The sequence below is a fragment of the Desmodus rotundus genome, chromosome 2 (genome assembly GCF_022682495.2).
Source record: "Desmodus rotundus isolate HL8 chromosome 2, HLdesRot8A.1, whole genome shotgun sequence".
Classification (NCBI taxonomy): Eukaryota; Metazoa; Chordata; class Mammalia; order Chiroptera; family Phyllostomidae; genus Desmodus; species Desmodus rotundus.
Genome location: NC_071388.1, coordinates 134913112 through 134934001, shown reverse-complemented (window position 1 = coordinate 134934001; position 20890 = coordinate 134913112). Strand labels below are relative to the sequence as shown.

The 20890-nt window shown below is 35.7% G+C and overlaps 1 protein-coding gene across 6 annotated transcripts in view; it reads left to right on the top strand.

The window, feature by feature from the left end:
• Window positions 1-20890, top strand: part of GTDC1 (glycosyltransferase like domain containing 1) — a 369716-nt gene that overhangs the window by 37542 nt on the left and 311284 nt on the right. For 3 of the 6 annotated variants that reach the window (XM_053918627.1, XM_053918628.2, XM_053918631.2), the window contains exon 2: window positions 5248-5302. The exons of the other annotated variants lie outside the window; for them this stretch is intronic. The gene's annotated coding sequence lies outside the window, so the exon portion shown is untranslated. The remainder of the gene's footprint in view (window positions 1-5247; window positions 5303-20890) is intronic. 6 annotated transcript variants of the gene reach the window in all.

The following is a 20890-nucleotide window of genomic DNA, read 5'->3' as shown; positions in this document are numbered from 1 at the left end:
CTATAATTGTTATTACTTTTAATGCCCTGTTTGTATTACAGGGTGCTGAGAAGCATAGCAGATAAAACATATAGTCCTGGTCCTCAAAGAGTTTACATTCTAATAAAGAAGAAAGGCTGATGTATGAAATTTGAATGGAATAAATGAGAGGCACAAGTAAAACAGAGGAAAAAAATTATTTTATGTTAGGCATTTTTTAAATGATAGGACATTAGAGCCGGATGGACCTTAAGTAATTGGTAGAAATTTGGCAGGGGAGATTTGGGAAAGGACATTTCAGGCTGAGTTCGTAACATGCAAAAGGTGGAGTCTCACACAGTGTATCACTGAAGAGTCTTAAGTGGTCCTGCATAGGAGTAGAGGGAGCAGTTGGCTATTGGACTAGAAAACTTGTGTTTGACTGTCTTGTAAGACTTTTTAGATCCTACTTGTTAGGCAGTGGATAACCCTTGAAGGTGGTAGAACATCTTTTATGTGTCAGAATTGAATATGTCTTATGATTTATTTGTAACAATTTTTGCTTAGTACATATTGGAACCCTCATTTTTATTTTATTTTATTTTTTTAGGTAATTGCAATGATATTTATTAGAGCATGTCTGCTGAAATTTCATCTTTTTTAATTGTAAAAAATAGCTTAATGTTCAGTACTTTCATTTAGTCATACACACCCATTTTGTCTTATGAAATTATATTTATTATTATTTTTATTGTTTTTTTCTTTTTTTATTATTGTTCAAATACAGTTGTCTCCATTTTTGTCCTCCCACTCCCCCCATCCCAGTCATCCCCACCTCCCACCCTCAATCCTACCCCTCTTTGGCTTTGTTGGAACCCTCACTTTTAAAGATGAGAAAATCTAAGGCTCAGAGGACTTTAGTGACTTACTCAAGGTCTCATGACAAATAATTGTCAGAGCTAAGATTCAAAGCAAATGTTCTTTTGAGACTGCATGCTTCCTCTCAATTTTAAGCAGAAGAATGAGACAATCAAGCTACACTTCAGGAATGTTATCAAAGCAGTTGGTTTCTTGGATTAGAGCAGCAGTTTTCAACCTTTTTCATCTCATGGCATACGTAAACTACTAAAATTCTGTGTCACACCAAAAATGTATATTTTTTGTCGATCTGACAAAAATTTTGATTGATTCACACCAGATGGCTGTTGTGCTGGCTGTTGCCATTTTTTTCATTTGACAATCTAGGGGAAAATAAGTTAGTGCCCCTGGCTAAATAGTCAGGTATTGCGTGTTGTAAAATTCTTGCAGCACATCAATTGTAAATCACTGGATTAGGGAGTGATAGTGCAGAGGTATAGTGACCAAGTTAATTGGGAGGCTGTCTTAGTGATTTAGATAAATGGTAGTATGAAACTTGAATTTGGGGTGGCAATAATAGGATTGAAAAAGAGTTTGTATGTGAGATTAAAGTGGGAGAAGTGATAAGCCTGGGTAATTAAGAATGCATGCCTTTAGGAGGTACATGGAGGAATGAATTGCCTGTGAGAAATGAAAACTAAAAGTAGAGAGCCAGAAGAGTGTATTATTTATTACGGAAGTCAAAAAATAAAGTTTCAAAGGTGGGATAATGAACACTATTAAACACTATGTATATTTGAAGATACATGAGTACCAAGTAAAGTTCATTTGGTTTTTGGTGACCACTGTAGATTCTTTTGAGGGTGACTTTAGCAGAATGGTATGATTAGAAACCAAATAATAAAGTATTGAAGAGTGGATTTGAAGACAAGCATATGGAGACAGTGATGTAGACTCCTGAAAAATACTAGTTGAGAAAGTTGAAATGGTAGCTCAAGGATTAGGGCAAAGAATTTTAATGGTTGAGCAAATGGAAAAATTCATAAATAGCAACAAAGGCAATGGTGGTAAGAAAGGGGTTGAGGATTTTACAGAGAGAATAATTGGTATTCGCAGTCTTAAAGGAGGTGGGAGGGTTTAACATAGGTGTGCAGGCTGCATTTTGAGAGAAAAAGGAACCCTTCTTGTGAACTGGGAAGGAAAGAAAATACGTGAAATGAGTATCTACTTATAATTTATAGGAGGACCTTAGTGACTCGTGTTAAATGACCAGGAAAGTTTATTGAAGGAAAAGAGGGGTCATCTGCTAAGAGTTAGTAGGCAGAGGTGGTGTTGAGAACTTTCAAAAAGAGGAAAATATTTGGATCAACTGCTGTGGTCAAAGAATAACACAGAGGAAGAATTCCCAGTGCAAGAATTTCTGGCCAAGAATCCAAGCACACATTTTTATTGGCACCAACTCTCACGTGCCTAGTTTCTTCATCATTGTTTCAATAGTCTGGGAGTCAGAAGGAAGATGTTAACATGGTGAATTTGCTCAATATTAGGGATTAGCAGTTAGGCCAGGGAAGGTTAAGTGAATGAAAGTTTCTTAGCAATGAGAACAAACTGACACTTTAAATCCTTAATTCTTACTGTGGCATATGAAAACCTTCCACATTTGACACTATTGTATATTCTTTTTAAAAAATATATTTTATTTATTATGCTGTTACAGTTGTCTCATTTTCTCCCCTTCCTCCCCTCCGCCCTGCACACCCCCTCCCACCCACATTCCCCTGTTTAGTTCATGTCCATAGGTCATACATATAAATTCTTTGGCTTCTACATTTCCTATACTATTCTTATCCTTCCCCTTTCTATTTTCTACCTACCATTTATGCTACTTATTCTCTGTACCTTTTCTCCCTCTCTCTCCCTCCCACTCCCCTATTGATAACCCTCCATGTGATCTCCATTTCTGTGGTTCTGTTTCTGTTCTAGTTGTTTGCTTAGTTTGCTTTTGTTTTGGTTTTAGGTGTCATTATTAATAAGTGTGAGTTTGCTGTCATTTTACTGTTCATATTTTTGATCTCCTTTTTCTTAGATAAATCCCTTTAACATTTCTTATATTAAGGGCTTGGTGATGATGAACTCCTTTAACTTGACCTTATCTGGGAAGCACTTTATCTGCCCTTCCATTCTAAAGGAAAGCTTTGCTGGATAGAGCAATCTTGGATGTAGGTCCTTGCCTTTCATGACTTTGAATACTTCTTGCCAGTCCCTTCTTGCCTGTAAGGTCTCTTTTGAGAAATCAGCTGATAGTCTTATGGGAACTCCTTTGTAGGTAACTGTGTCCTTTTCTCTTGCTGCTTCTAAGATTCTCTTCTTCTATTTCATCTTGGATAATGTAATTATGATGTGCCTTGGTGTGTTCCTCCTTGGGTCCAGCTTCTTTGGGCCTCTCTGAGCTTCCTGGACTTCCTGGAAGTCTATTTCCTTTGCCAGATTGGGGAAGTTCTCCTTCATTATTTGTTGAAATAAGTTTTCAATTTGTTGCTCTTCCTCTTCTCCTTCTGGCACCCCTATGATTCAGATGTTGGAACGTTTCAAGATGTCCTGGAGGTTCCTAAGCCTCTCCTCATTTTTTTGAATTCTTGTTTCTTCATTCTTTTCTGGTTGGATGTTTCTTTCTTCCTTCTGGTCCACACCATTGATTTGAGTCCTGGTTTCCTTCTCATCACTATTGGTTCCCTGTACATTTGCCTTTATTTCACTTAGCATAGCCTTCATTTTTTCATCTAATTTGCGACCAAATTCAACCAATTCTGTGAGCATCCTGATTACCAGTGTTTTGAACTGTGCATCTGATATATTGGCTTCTATTCATCGTTTAGTTGTATTGTTTCTGGAGCTTTCATCTGTTCTTTCATTTGGGCCATTTTTTTGGTCTTGAAGGGCCTCTTACATAGCAAGGAGTGGAGCCTTAGGTGTTCACCAGGGTGGGGTAACCCACAATGCTGCGCTGTGACACTGTACATGGCGAAGGGGTCTGAGAGGGAGCAATGGCGCTTGCTCTGCTCTCTGCCGGATTTCAGTAACTTCCGCTAATACGCACAAGCAAAGCGGGCCTTTCTGGTGCTGTTCCTGGGTGGGTGGTTTGTGTATGTTTAAGACCCTGTGGGTCTCTCCATTAAACTCTCCTGTGAGTCTGGGAGTTTCTCCCGCTGCCACCTCAACCCCACAGGTGTTTTCGATCAGAGTTTGGTAGCATGGTCTGTTTTGCTCCCCAGTTGTTCCTCCCGGTTTATCTGCAGGTGAATGTGGGATTGCCTGCTCCACTAGCCACTGCCTCGCTGGGTCAGCCAGCTGCTGCCTTGCCGGCCAGCTGCAACCTGGCCTGCCCAGTTCCACAATCTGCACCCCCAGTGGGTCCACCAGCTGCTGCCTTGCCGCGAGTTCTCTCTGCCCGGCTGCCCATCTCAGCCCCTCCTACCAGTCTGGATGAATGTTTCCTCTTTAAACCCTTGGTTGTTGGACTTCCATACAGTTTCGATTTTCTGTCAGTTCTGGTTGTTTTTTGTTTTTAAATTGTTGTTGTCCTTTTGGTTGTGCGAGGAGGCATTGTGTGTCTACCTATGCCTCCATCTTGGCCAGAAGTTCTGATACTATTGTATATTCTTAATGATGATTGAATATATGAAACAATATTGCCCCATCCAGCCTTTAAACCTTTCTCTCCCCTTTTTACCTTATCTCTTTTACTTGGGCAACAATTAAATTGAAATATGGAGGCGTCTTGGAGCTAGTGTAGTGGAGCTAGTCGTCATTCAGCAAACACCTACTGGACAGGCATGTTGCCAAAATTAGCCCATCAAGAAAGTGGACAGACAACTCATCGAGTGGGAGAAAATACTTGCAAATCATCTGTGTGATAAGGGACTTGTATCCATAGTATATTAAAAACTCAACCATGAAATTACCATGCAATTTTTTAAAAATGGGCAAATTATCTTACTATATATTTTTCTGAAGAAATAAACAAATGGTCAATAACATCATGAAAAGATGCTCGTTATTAGGGATAACAACATTAAGCCCTCTAATCTGTGATCATGGGATGCCATTCCATTTATTTCTTTAATATCTTTCAACAATATTTTGTAGTTTTGAGTGCAAGCTTTATACAATTTTAGTTAAATTCATTCCTAAGTATTTGATTCTTTTTGATGCTATTTTAAATGGAATTGTTTTTTATTTTTGTTGTTGGATTCTTCATTGCTAGTATATAGAAATACAATTGACTTTTGCATATTGATCATGCATCTTCCAAGATACAAGAACTCATTTATTAGTTCTAATAGTTTTTAGTTGATTCCTTAGGACTTTTGTTGTATTAAGATTTTGCTATTTGCAAAGAGAGGTAATTTTACTTTTTCCTTTTCATTCTAGATGCCTTTCTTGCCTGTCTCGACTACAACCTCTAATTCAGTATTGAATAAATGTGGTAAGAATGGACATCCTTTTCTTATTCCTGTTATTAGAGGGAAAGCTTTTAGTCTTTTACCATTATGTATTTTGCATAGCTGCAATTTTTTTCTTGGATTCTCTTTATTGGGTTAAGGAAATCCTTTCTATTCTTACTTTCTTGAATGTTTTGTGTTTTGATCATAAAAGCATGTTGGTTTTTGTCAAATATTTTGTTTGTTTGTTTTGGTCTACTGAGATGATCATGTGTTTTTTGTCTTTGATTCTGTTAATATGGTGTATCACACTGATTGAGCCAATAATTGATTTCATTGTTGAACCAATTTTGCATTCTAGGGATAAATCCCACTTAGTCTTGTCTTTTTTCATATATTTTTTGACTTGGTTTGCTAGTATTTTGTTGAGAATTGGTGTATTCTCCATACTCTCATAAGATATTGGCCTGTAGATTTCTTGAGATACTGTTAGTCTTTTTGTTGGTATCAGGTAATATTAGTCTCATAGAATGAGTTGGGAAGTATTTTGTTCTAGTTTTTGTGAAGAGTTTGTGAAGGATTGGTGTTAATTCTTTTATTTTTTTTAAGGATTTTATTTATTTATTTTTAGAGAAAGAGAGGGAGAGAAACATCAATGTGTGGTTGCCTCTTGTGTGCCCTCCAATTGGGGACCTGGCCTGCAACCCAGGCATGTGCCCTGACTGGGAATTGAATCAGTGACACTTTGGTTCACAGTCTGGCACTCGATCCACGGAACCACACCAGCCAGGGCTGGTGTTAATTTTTTAAACGGTGTACTTCACCTGTGAAGGTGAAACCTGGACTTTTATTGATGGGAAGTTTTATGATTAATATTTTAATGTCTTTACTTACATAGGTTCATTTAGTTCTGTTTCTCTTTGGGTTTTAGTAGTTTGTGTCTTTTTTTGATTTGTTCGTTTTACCTAGATTATCTAATTTTTTGGCATATATTTGTTCACAGTATCCTGTTTTATTCACTTTATTTTTATTTTTGTAAGGTCAATAATGATGTCCTCTGTTCTCTCCTTTTTTTTCTTCATCAATTAAAGGTTTGTTAATTTCACTGATCTTTTCAATGAACGTTTGGTTTTGTTAATTTCCTCTATTTTTTCAGTTGTCTATTTTATTAGTTTCTACTCTAATCTTTATTATTCTACTACTTCTGCTCACTTTAGATTTAGTTTGCTTTTATTCCTCTAGTTTATTAAGGTGGAATTTTAGATAATTTGTTTAAGTTCTATTTTGTTTCAGGCATTTATAGCTATAAATTTTCCTGTGAGCTTTTCCTTAGCTCTATATCCTAAGTTTCTGTGTGTTGTGTTTTCATTTTCACTTGAGTCAGAGTATTTTCTAATTTCCCTTTGATTTCTTTTTTGACCTCTTGGTTATTTAGAAGTGAGTTGTTTACTTTCTACATCTTTGTTAATTTTCCAGATTTCCTTTTGTTGTTAATTTCTAAATTAATTTAATTGTGGTTAGACATATACTCTGCATGGTTTCAGACCTCTTAAATTACTGAGGTTTGTTTTATGTCCCAACATATGGTCTGTCCTGGAGGATGTTCTATGTGTATGCTTGAGAAGAACGCCTGTTCTGCTGCTGTTGGGTGTAGTGTTCTATTAATATCCGTTAGGTTCAGATGGTTTATAGTACTGTTCCAGTCTTATTTTGTGATGCATGTTTGCTATTATGTCTTCCTGATAGACTGATCTTTTTATTCTTATAAAATGTTCTTTGTCTCTGGTTATAATTTTTCTCTTAATCTCTAGTTTGTCTGATATTAGTATAGTCAATCTAGATCTCTTGGTTATTTTTTGCAATGATATGAATATAGCCCCCCTATAATTGTCATTACTTTTTCCATAGGATATCTAGAAAGAAAATAACTGGACTAAAGCATGTGGATATTTTTAAGCTTCTTGATTTATGTGTTAAAATTGCTTTTCAGAAAGTTTTGCCATTTTATGTACCCACTAAGATGAGAGCAGTGTAGATTGTTTATTTTTTATACAAAGTTGGCCAATTTGAAAGTTATAAAGTGTCGTTTATAAAGTTTTATTCTATACTTTGTTAGATTGAATTTTTTTTTCTAATATTTAGTATTTATTTTTACCTCTCAATTTGATTTGCCTAGGTTTTCTATATGTTAGAGATATAGACCAAAGATGAAAGCAAATCGGCCAATACCTTGGTCTTGGATTTCGTATCTTTTTCTTCAGGTTTGGAGAAATTTTACCACTTGTTATATTTATTTTCATTTACTAAACAGCTTAAATTTTATTTTTGCCATTTAATTGCAAGACATAGTAGAGTCAAATTAACAAGGTACAGTTATAATTATTTCCAATGGATGATAGTTCTCATTTCTCATGTTCTTAAATTAAATAGTATCAGTTATTTTTAGAGTGTGGTGTTCATTTAAAGTGGATTTATATCCATTTAATCTTTTTAATTATGATTGTCTACTTCAAATAACCCTATATCTTGGTTATTGTGAAGGGATGTTTTAATAAGTAGAACTGTTCTTTCCATGGGCAAATTTCTAATTTTGAATGGAATATTTTACTAGATTATGGGTGATACTGAAGTTATTAACAGCTTCTTTTTTTTCCCTTACAATTTTTCAGGTGTTTTAAATTTATAGAAAATTTCAAAAAAAGTGTAGAGAGCAACACAGTGTAAACCTCTTCAAGCTCTGTCAAATTTGAACCTTTTTGCTATGTTTACTTCAATTTTTAATTTTTTATTTCTTCCAAAACAGTAGAACTTTATAGACAGAGGTGAGACTCTCTGTGGTACTGATCTGTGATTCCATTCTTCTTTCCCTAGCTTCAGGGGTAGCAAGTATTCTGATTCGGGGGCTTATTACATCACCATGTTTGTTTTTATACTTCTATTTAATGCATCTGTATTCATAACAGAAACCTTATGTAAATATCAACATCTGTCCTTCTGCATGCTCTTTTTGCCCAATATTATGCTTTTTGAATTATCTAAGTTGATAGATACTATAGCTCTGGTTCTCAGAATGTGACCCTATCAGCAACTTCAGAATCACTTGGGAACTTGTTAGAAATACAGATTCTGAGTCCAGGATCAGATACATTTGTACAGACCAGTGCAAAACGAAAATGCCCAGAACAAAACAAAAATATTTAGAAACTATTAATAATTTCAAGAAGGTAACAGGAGAGCATTAAACTGAGAAGGGGCCTGTGTGAGCACGTTCGCGTACCCTGGAAGCTAGGTTCCAGAACTAGTGAACAGACACTTTGAGCGTGGGGCTCAGCAATCTGTGTTTAAACTGTGTTTATCTTCTACATGGTTCTTATGACTGTGTAAGTTTGAGACCATTTGTAATAATTTTCCAGGGTTGTCATAACAAAATATCACAGATTATGTGCTTTAAACAACGTAAATTCATTTTTTTATAGTTCTGGAGGCTAGAAATCCAAGGTCAAGTTATTGGCAGATTTGCTTTCATCTTTGGTCTCTCTCCTTGGTTTGCGATGGCCACCTTCTTTCTGGTTGCCCTATATGTATGCTTTGTCCTCATATGGTCTGTGTGTCCAAATGTGTGGTGTCTCTCTGTGTGTCCAAATTACCTCTTATAAGGACACTAGTCATACTATTTTAGAGCCTACCCTAAAGGCCTCATTTTCATTAAACACCTCTTTAAAGGCCTTATCTCCACATACAGTTACATTCTGAGGTGCTGGGATTTAGGGCTTTAAGATAGGAATTTTTGAGGGACACAATTCGGGCTATAAACCACTGCTACAGTTTAGTGATTTTTAGGGCTGTATTATATTCACTTGTATGATTGTGCTCTTACTTATCTTTTGTGCTGTTGATGGACATTTAGAATATTTTGTTTTTTCCACTATATCAGTTCCAATCTATGAGTTTCTTTTTCTTTATAGTTGCTTTTTCAGTTTTTACTTTTGATAGGCATCTTGGTAGACTTCAAGTGTCCTGATGTCAATTGAATTAAAACAAACAAAAACAAAATCATGTACTGCCTTTTTTTAATGGAAGGCTTTACTCTATAAACTAAATTTTGCTAACATGTAATTTTAAATAGTGGTGTTTTTGCTTTATGAGACTGGATTTTCTATGTTTCTAGCATGTGTGGTTTTGGACCATGTTTTGAGTTAACTATACAAGCTATTATTTCCATATATGGGTGTGTCTGTCATAATGATACTAAATAATTAAGTTTCTTTCTCTGTTTGTAAATAAAAGAGAATAGTGACTCCATCATAGTGTATGCACTCTTTTGGGTTTTCTTGATCTTTTGCAGCTCATTATTATCATTTGGGAATATACTGAATTCCTGTTACTTTTAACTTTTTATGCTGTTAAGAGTAGTAATGTTTATTTGGGAAATATTTGTTAATGGTATTTCACTGAAAGTTAGGCCTATTTTTTATCAAGAACTAAAGTTTTGTTGCAGCTATGGCAGCATTATTACTTTGTGCTGAGTTTCTACACATTAGTTATGTAATTTATAATTTTATTCCCTTTATTCAAATTTTATTCCCTTCTCTCTACCCCCAAACCCCACCTCATAACTTCTAACAGATGCATATTACATGTGCCATGGATAATTTCAAAAGTCTATTTGTACCCAGTGATTATCTGGACATAGACTATATACTCCTTCCTCGCTTCCACCCTACCAACCCTTTAAGCCGTGCTGTACCAAAGAGAAGATAAACACCATCTTCCTAATTACTTACTCTTGGTGGCTGAACTTGGTGGACAAGAAGAAGTTTTAGGATGATAATAGGATGAAACTAGCATGGTTTGCTGGCAGTATCACTCGGGTGTTGCAAATTCGCCGGCCCTACCTCAGACCTGCTGAACTAGATGCTTTGCAGGTGATTTCCTTGCTTTCACACAGTTCTCTAAGGACAGGGTAGTATGTATAATTGCTAACGGTGTGCTGGGGTTGATAGAGCAAAGCATGGTACTTGTCTGTAGCTTTGCTTTTCTCTGTGGTGGGGAGGTGGAGTGGGGGGGGCTAGGCTGGAAGATGTGCAGAAAGGAGGCTCTGATCCTTTCACTTTTACTCGCAAAGGTACATTGATCTTCAGGGATGGACTCTTCGTTATCATTCCTTTATGTGTTTTCACTATGTGCCAACTCTGGACTGTTGAATCTGTGTAACCTTTAGGTTTGCATTTGGTGTCCTTAATTTCAAAGTAGGATCACTTATTTATTGAGTGTTTACCTGTATAAGGCCCATGTTTGCCTCTAGAAGATGAAAGGAAATAGTAGTTGTGTTTCCCACCCACATGCTCTGGCATCATAGAGACTTGGGTTCAAATTCTGGCTCTGAACTTGGCTTGCAGTGTAATCTCTGACAGAGTTTTTAATTTCTCTGAGTATCATTTTCTTCTGTTGTGAAATTAAGGTAGTACCTACTGTGCATTTCTTACTGGGATGTTCAGTGGATTAAATGAAGTAATGTGTATGAAGCACTTTAAATATAATAGGCACTCAGTAAATGGTAGCTGGATGCTATCATCATCATCACCATCATCATCATCATCATCATCGTCATCTAGTTATTTCTGTATTTGAACATCACACTTGACTCTACAGGGCATACTTATATTAATGGGCTAGGTGACACTTTTCAGGAATTGCTTTCCTGGTTTTCCAATGATTCCACCACGGTGGATAATTTAATTAGCCCTTGCCTGCTGAGCACTGTGGCTATGCAATCAGTAAGAAAAATGCGGTAGAGAAAGAGCCGGGGCTTTGGAGTCAGACAGATCTTGATCTGTCATTACTCCAAAAGTCATTAGCTGTGTACCTTCGGCAAATTGCTTGGCTTTCTTCCTCTGTTTTCTCATCAGTCAGAAAAGGATTAAACACCTACGTTGAGTATTATTGTGAATGGGTTTGGGTGAATGTTGTTTTTGTGAGTATTATTTTGTGAGGTTATGTGTAAGCACTTGGTTCACATAATCGTAATTTTTGCTACAAATACTGCCTTGTCTCCTTCTCCCCTCCACTTTGTCCTGTCTTATCCCTAAGTTTTAGTGTCTGTCTTATCCCTAATATATATTGAGATTTCTTCCAAGAGGTTAGACCAAGAAGCTAAGTGACTTGCTTGCTTGATATTATTGGAAAAGGAGTAAGTTGACAAAATCAGGTGTACCCAAGAGTTCTTGATTCCTAGGCCTAAATATAGTTTTTTTAGTGTGTTTATGAAATATTTTTTACTGTGATAAAATATACATGACATTAAATTTATCACTTTAACCATTTTTAAGTACATGGTGGGGCAAAAGTAGGTTTACAGTTATTTGAATGAAAATAATCCAATAATTATTAAATAATAATATAAGAATAAACTGTTTTGTGTATCAAAACTAAAGCCACTTTTGCCCCACCCTGTGTATAGTTCAGTGTCACTAAATACATTCATATTGTTATGTAATAATAGGTCTATATTTTAAAGCTCAGTTTGGGTATTGTTTATGAAAATTTACTTCATGTGTTCTGTTTGCTTGCCCATATTTTGCAAAGGGCTCTTAGTGGCAGATAACAGAATCATTACAGCTATAGTTCAAGCAGAAGGGGATTTATTAAGTTGTAATATTTTATGGGATCATTGAGGGAGCAGAAGGAAAGACTCTTGGCTGACCTTCTAGGAGCACCTCCTGGAACCATACTTTTCAGCTGGCTTGCTAAGGGGACCACAGCTGTCTCTGCACAGAACCACACTGGTGAGCCCAAGGATGGGAGCTGTTGAATGAGGAGTCTTGGCTTTTGCTGCTGGTTCCAGAAAAATCATCATCTCGTTTGCCTCCGTTGCCATATGAGCTGATCTGCCTGTGATTGGTTGCTCTCTCTCCTTGTTTCCTTTCCCCTAGTCTCCTGGGAGTGCTCCTACTTTGGGAACGTAGGGCACATGCAGGTCTCAAGTTGTAAGGGAGTCTAGCAAAAATACCCTTTAGCTTTCTAGCCACTCCTTTGTCTTACAACATAGAAAGGAGTTGTGTGTGTTGAGAATAAACCTGCTATATCTGCCATAGCTCTTTCAAAAACGAAATATTTGTGCTTGAACCAGCATCTCTGTGTCCTCTTTCCTACTTGCTGCCAAAGGCCGTTTAAAGGAGACTAGAATTCTTCATATTCCTTTTGTTCTTGGGCTGACTTATTAAAAGGAGTCTTGTCCCCAGAGGATTTACTAATTGAGGTTATGTTGAAATAACATTTTAGGGAGGGGTCCCCAGGAGCAGTTTCCTTGAAATAATAGAGATGCATTTGTCTTGATCTAATTGATCATTTTTCTGTAATAGCAGTGCTTATAGGCTTTTCTTTTTAAACTTAAAAAAAACTTTTGTTAATCATTTAATTTCAGCATTCCTGTTTTACAAGAAACCTTTACATATGAGAAATTTACAATAACTATAGTTCGATGAAAGTGTTTTAGCTTCCTGAAGTAGAAAGTCAGGCACATGAATACTGGTTTGTCAGTATAGTAGGTCTGTGAAATTTCTGATTGTTACTTCAATTTCCATTGTTTTCCTTTTCTTTTTGTTACCATAATTATTACTAAGACTTCTGGCTGCCATTATTTCATACCAGTCAGATATTTGAATAAATCACAATAAAGATATAAAAGGATGATGCTAGGCTTATGGTTTCTTGAATGCCATACTATTGTCAGATGTTGGAACCTCCTAAGTGTTTGTATCGATAAGGCATTTAAGAACTTAAAAATCACATATTGGAATTGGGGTTTTAGTGCAAGTTTCTGTGCTCCAAAATATATATGTATCTGTGTACATGCACACACAGAAGCATACATACATGGAATGTAGATTTCTATTTACCTCAGTCTTAAAATTTGCATTCGTAACAGTTCTGGTGCTACAGTTTGCCTTGTGAAGAATCAAGAGGCCTGATAGTATGTCAGTAAAACTGTCTCAAAGGTATGATTTAAACAGTTTTATTGGCAACATATGGGACATGAAGAAGCCACAGAGGGGAGTTTGGAGTGTGAGGGTGCTGGTCTGTCTTTTTTGGCATGTAATTATATCAGTCTTCATGCATGGTGTTATTTGTTGCTGTCTAGGGAATATAGAAAAGTAACTTCTAATGCGGTGAAACAAAGAAATCAGAATAAATTTTAATTGTTGGTTTTATAGGCAATTATTTGGATGAAAGATGTATTTTTCTAACCTAAATTTTGTTTGGTATTTTAAATTTTGTTCAGTCTTTAAGAGCTTAAAAATCCAGTTTTTCAATAATTTGAATTTTTGGAACAATTTTACGTAATAGATGCTTTGCTGAGGTTTATAAATATAAGGGAGACATTTGTTTGGTTTTCCTCATTATAATGTATGATTCTGTTTAATTAGTTTTACTAAATATTTATTAATTTTTTAGGGGTGTTTGCAGCATTTACATGATTATAGTATACCAATTACTTTACTAGATGCCACACAGGACAATATCAGACACAGCCTGTGGGCTTACGGAGTTTAATTCTATAATAACAATCAATCGCATGGAGATGATGTTTAAATAGTCATTGATGGGAATGATAGACACGCATGTCAGCAAAGTGGTTTCTCTGAGAAAGAGGAAGGGAAATGGGATCAAGGATGGGGATGCAGAAGCTTCAATTTAAAGTTTTGTATTTTTTTGTTTTTTTTTTAACTTTCCTTAGCTAAGATTTATTGATTATCAGAGATTTTTAAACCAGAGATTCAGGTTGAGGCACAAAGTTGGTGAAATAGTTTGTTTCATCTCCTTTCCTCTGGTTATTTCATGGCTTGCTCACCACAGTTTCTTGACAGTGGCGGGGTTGGTGAATTGAAAGAGATTGAGGGAAAAGGTCGGAGGGGATGGGTTCTGGAAAAGCCCTGCAGAAGAAGGTATTGAAGTGATTTTCGAAGGTCATCCCAGTTCTGCTCACTACTTCCAGCCTTAGGTTAAATGCAAGCATTTATATTATTGTGTACTCTGAAATATTTACTTTTTTCTAGGTGATTTCTCAGTCTTGATGTAGGAAAGTTACTGAGAGGCAAAATTTCTTTACTGTAGATTTAGATTTATATTTAGCTTTAAGACTTGTCTCAGTCTTAGAGAGACCCAGATCTCTGAAATGGATAATTCCTACACTGATTAACTTCAAAATGGCTGGTCTGGTTCCTTCTGTGTGCTGGTAAAATACAGTTGGAGGCCAGGCTGTTCAGTATTTAGATTGTAGTGATTAAGAAAGCAGCATGGATTATATGTTTATTTCTAGAGTATGAGCAAATAGGGTCACACTTCAAGTGCTTTTCCAATGCTTGTGACTGCTGTCACGTTTTTTGACATGATGATTTTATCTAACAGCTATTGCTCTGCAGTTACTTTATTTTATTTGTGTAACAGAAGATCAAACCTCTGCTTGAAAATGGAAGGAAAATCTTTACACTCACTTTCCATTTGAAAATCACGTTGAAAGTTTTGAATATCTTATGGAGAAAAAGTACAGTCAAATAGTTTTGTTCTACCTTGAAAACACCATTTAATAAAAATTAGAGTTGTGTAGGGGTAATTTTAGACATATAAGAAGAAAAAATATTAATTACCTGAAACTTTGCTAAGAAAAAGTAAATTCTCTGAACTCTGCCAAATGAAGTATAAATAGTAATAATCTTAAATCTCTTTATTTGTTTCTCTTTCCTATCACATCTTTAAAAGAGTAGCTAAGAAATATATTTTATCCAGTTTGAATTTAACTGCTATTATTTTTTCTTGGGTAGACAACCTTAGGAACACTGTAGAAATCTTAACTGATTGAATAATGAAGATTTAACTATATTGTCATTTAAACTAAATATTTTCATTAAATTCAGACAATAATTGAAATAATGAAGTGGTGTTATGATAATAAAATTTTGTTAGGCATAGACTAGTATATGGATTAATTAAAGTAATCCATCTGTACTATAAAATAATGATTAATGGGTTATTGCCTTATATTTGTGATGCTCTGTGTGTATATGTGTATAGCTATAATTCTTCATAACGTAATTATTTATATTTCTTACATATGCTGTTTCATTTTATCATTAACAGTTTTGGAAGTAGGTGTGGTAGGTGAGATTTTTCTTTACTAAATGAGGAAATCTGCATAGTGTAGTAATTCAGTGATTTTTAATGGGTAGGGCCACACTAAAACCAGGGGTTTTGACTTTCGCTTTAGTGTTCTTTTCTAGTGGGTCTTAGTCAAAATTAGGGAAATTTGGATTTTTCTGGTGTACTGATTTTTTTTGGTGTTATTTTGTTTTGGTGAGTTTCATTAGAATTCTTCTATTGCTTAGCAACCAAAAAGAGCCAATTCTATATGGTCAGTGTGTTGTAATTAGTATTTTTGACCGCAGATTTTGGGGTGAGAAGGATAAAACTTGACATTTTCTATTATATCTGTTTATTAATTTGGTACTATATTTTATTTTGCACGAACTTAAGAATTAACTTGATATCATCTGCACTTTTGAAGTTAGGGCCAAGTCTTGGTGATTGATATATGAACAGACCTGTCTCCCTCATTCCCTTCCTTTAAAACATTTTTTAGAAAAACCCATTTTTATTGACATGTTATTGACATACAACACTATATCAGTGTTAGGTGTGTCACATAATGATTCAATGTATGTGTGTATTGTTAAATGATCACCATGATAAGTTAGTTAACATCATTACCACACAGTTACAAAAAATAATTTTTCTTTTGATGAGAACTTTGAAAATTTACTCTCAACAACTTTTAATATACAAGACAGTATTATTAACTATAATCACATGCTGTATATTATATCTTCATGACTTATTTATTTTATAACTGGAAGTTTGTGCCTTTTGACTACCTTCACTGTTTTGTCCATACTCCACCCCCTAACCCCCTGCCTCTGGTAACCACCAATCTGTTTTCTATACATACGAAATTTTTGTTTGTTTCTTTTTCTTTTTTTCCCACATTCGTTTATTGTTGTTGAAGTACGCTTGTCTCCATTTTCCCTGAACCACTTCCCACCCTTGATCCTACCTCCCTTTGGTTTTGTCCATGAGTCCTTTATACATGTTCCTGACAACCCTTCCCCCTTTTCTCCTGCTATGCCTCTCCCCCCTCCCCTCTGGTTATTATCAGTTTGTTCTTCATTTCAATGTCTGGTTATATTTTGCTTGCTTGTTTATTTTGTCGATTAGGTTCCACTTATAGGTGAGATCATATGGTATTTGTCTCTCACTGCCTGGCTTATTTCACTTAGCATAATGCTCTCCAGTTCCATACATGCTGTGGCAAAAGGTAGGAAATCCTTCTTTCTTTCTGCTGGGTAGTATTCCATTGTGTAAATGTACCATAGTTTTTTGATCCATTCATTTACAGATGGGCACTTAGGTTGCTTCCAGCACTTGGCTATTGTTTGTTTCTTTTTAGATTCCAAGGATAAATGAGATTGTATGTTATTTGTCTTTATTTGTCTGAGTTATTTCACTTAGCATAATCCCTTCAAGGTTCATTCATGTTGTAAATGCCAGGATTTTCTTCCTTTTTTATGGATTAATTATATTTCATTATATACATGTACTTTATTGTCTTTAGGTTATTTCCATTTCTTGGCTCTTATAAATAATGCTGCTATGAAGAAGGGAGTGCAGATATCTTTTTGAGTTAGTGTTTTTGTTTCCTTCAGATAAATACCCAGAAGTGGATATTTTTAATTTTCTGAGGAACTCCCATACAATTTTTCACTGTGAATGCATCAATTTACTTTCTCACCGACAGCACACAGGGGTTCCCTTTTTCTCTGCATTCTTGCCAACACTTGGTACTGCTTATATTTTTGATGATAGCCTTTTCAACAGGTATGACATGATATCTCACTGTGGTTTTGATTTATATTTCCCTAGTGATTAGTGATGTTGAACATCTTCATGCTTTTGACCTTCTGCACGTCTTCTTTAGAAAAATGTCTATTCATATCCTCTGCCTATTTTTAAATTTTATGTATTTTGAATATTAGTGTGTTATCAGATATGTGATTTGCAAATCTTTTTTGTAGGTTTTCTTTTCATTGTGTTGATGGTTTCCTTTGCTGTGCAGTAGCATTTTACTTTGATGTGGTCCCACTTGTTCATTTTTGCTTTTGTTGCCTTTGATTTTGTTATCAAATTCAAAAAAATTATCACCAAAACTGATGTCCAGGAGCTTTTTCCTTATGTTTTCTTCTAGGAGTTTTACAGTTTCCGGTCTTACTTTCAAGTCTTTAATCTATTTTGAGTTAATTTTTGTGTATGGTATAAAACAGGGTCTAGTGTCATTTTTTGGATGTGGCTGTCTGGTTTTCCCAACACCATTTATTTATTGAAGAGACTATCCTTTCCCCAATGTATATTCTTGGCTCCTTTGTTCTAATTAATTGACCATATAGGCATGGGTTTTTTTCTGGGCTCTTTATTCTGTTCTGTTGATACATATGTCTGTATTTATGCCAGTAACATATGTTTTCATTACTCTAGCTTTGCAGTATACAAGGTGGGGCAACAGTAGGTTTATAGGTGTAAGTACACAAAACGGAGTTTATTCTTGTGATATTATCAATTATTATATCATTTTTCATATGAACAATTGTAAACTTATTTTGCCCCTTCCTCCTATAGTTTAAATTCAGGAAGCATTGGTGCCTTCAGCTTTGTTTTTTTCCCTCAAGTTTGCTTTAGCTATTTGTGGTCTTTTGTGGTTACATACAAATTTTAGCATTGTTTGTTCTTTTGTTTTTTTAACAGCACTTTAGCTTTATAGAAAAAATGAGCAGAATGTACAGATAGTTCTCATATGTCCCTGTGACTCTACCCCCTACCAAGTTTCCCTTAATATTAACGTCTTTCAAGGATGTGGTACATTTGTTATAACTGAAGATTCAATATTGACTAAAGTACACAGTTTATATTCCAGTTCATTCCTTATGATGTACAGTTCTATAGTTTTGTTTATTTTTTATGATTTTAGATCATTAATTTATTTTCCGTCCTTCCTTCCTCCCTCCCTCTTTCTTCCTTCCGTCCTTCCTTCCTTCCTTTCTTTCTTTCTTTATTGTTGTTCAAGTACAGTTGTTTCCATTTTGTTTCCATTCCCCCTCCCCACTCCTCCCCACGCCAGCCATCCCCACCTCCCACCCTTGAACCTACCTTGCTTTGGCTTTGTCCATGTACCCTTTTTACATGTTGCTTCTGGACCTTCCCCTATTCTCCCTCATTGTCCTTCTTCCCCCTCCTCTCTGGTTACTGTCAGTTTATTCTTCATTTCAATGTCTCCTCTGGTTATAATTTGCTTGCTTGTTTGTTTTGTTGATTAGGTTCTACTTATTGGTGAGATTATATGGTGGCTTTCACGGCCTGGCTTATTTCACTTAGTTAGCATAATGCTCTCCAGTTCCATCCATGCAGTCACGAAGGTTAGCAGTTCCTTCTTTCTTTTTGCTGTGTAGTATTCCATTGTGCAAATGTACCATAGTTTTCTGATCCACTCATTTGCTGATGGGCACTTAGGCTGCTTCTAACACTAGGATATTGTAAATTGTGCTGCTGTGAACATTGAGGTGTATATATTCTTTTGAATTGTTGTTTCAGGACTTTTAGGGTATAATCCCACCAGTGGAATTGCCAGGTGAAAAGGTAGTTACATTTTTAGTGTTTTGAGGAAATTCTATACTGTTCTCCACAGTGGCTGCACCAGTCTGCATTCCCACCAGCAGTGCACTAGGGTTCCCTTTTTTCCACAACCTTGCCAGCACTTGTTGCTTGTTGATTTGTTTATGATGGCCATTCTGACCAGTGTGAACTGTTATCTCATTGTGGTTTTAATTTGCATCTCTCTGATGGCTAGTGATGCTGAGCATCTTTTCATATGTCTCTGGGCCCTCTGTATGTCTTCCTTGGAGAAGTGTCTGTTTAGGTCCTTTGCCCATTTCTTAAATGGGATGATTGTCTTCCTGGAATGGAGTTGTATGAGTTCTTTATATATTTTAGAGATCAAACTCTTGTCCAAAGTATCATTTGCAAATATATTTTCCCATATGGTTGGCACCCTTTTCATTTTGCTGATGTATTCTTTAGCTGTGCAGAAGTTTTTTATTGTGATAAAGTCCCATTTGTTTACTCTTTCCTTTATGTCCCTTGCTCTAGGGGACATATCAGTGAAAACATTGCTGTGTGGAATATCTGAGATTTTCTTCCCTATGTTCTCCTCTAGGACTTTTATGGTGTTGTGACTGATATTTAAGACTTTTATCCATCTTGAGTTTATTTTTGTATACAGTGTAAGTTGGTGATCGAGTTTCATTCTTTTGCATGTAGCTGTCCAGATCTCCCAACACCATTTGTTAAAGAGGCTATTTTTACTCCATTTTATGCTGCTGCCCCCTTTGTCAAATATTAATTGACCATTGAGACTTTGTTTTTTTCTGGGCTTTCTATTGTGTTCCATTGATCTATGTGTCTGTTCGTATGCCAGTACCAGGCTGTTTTGATTACCGTGGCCTTGTAATATAGTTTGATGTCAGGTATTGTGATTCCCCCCTACTTTGTTCTTCTTTCTCAGAATTGCTGTAGCTATTCAGGGTTGTTTATGGTTCCATATGAATTTTTGAAATGTTCTATATCTGTGAAATATGTCATGGGTACTTTAATAGGGATTGCATTGAATCTATAAATTGCTTTGGGTAGTATGGCTATTTTGATGATGTTAATTCTTCCAATCCATGAACACAGTACATGCTTCCATTTGTTTGTGTCTTTCTTAATTTCTTTCTTCAGTGTTGTGTAGTTTTCTGAGTACAGGTCTTTTACCTCCTTGGTTAGGTTTATTCCTAGGTACTGTATTTTTCTTGTTGCTATATCAGATGGGATTTTTTTCCTGATTTCTGTTCTGATATTCCATTGTTAGTGTACAAAATCCCTTCGATTTCTGATTATTGACTTTGTACCCTGCTTGTTTGCCAAATTCACTTATTAGGTTGAGTATTTTTTTGTGGAATCTATAGGATTTGCTGTGTACACTATCATGTAATCTGCCAACAGTGACAGTTTTGCTTCCTCCTTCCCAATTTGAATGCTTTTTATTTCTTTTCCTTGTCTGATTGCTCTGGCTAGGACTTCCAATACTACGTTGAATAGAAGTGGTGAAAGCAGATATTCTTTTCTTGTTCCTGGTCTTAGTGGGAAAGCTTTTAGTTTTTGCCCGTTGCATATGTTGTTGGCTGTAGGTTTCTCATATATAGCCTTTATTATGTTGAGGTATGCTCTCTCTACTGCCACTTTACTGAGTGTTTTTATCAAAGATGGGTGCTGTGCCTTATCAAATGCTTTTTCCGCATGTATTGATATGATGTTATTTTTGTCTTTTGTTTTTGTGATGTATTATGTTTATCGATTTGTGAATATTGTACCATCCTTGCATCCCTGGGATGAATCCCGCTTGATGTGGTGTATGATCTTTTTAATGTCTTGCCAATATTTTGTCAAGGATTTTCATGTCTATGTTCATCATTGATATTGGCCTGTATTTTATT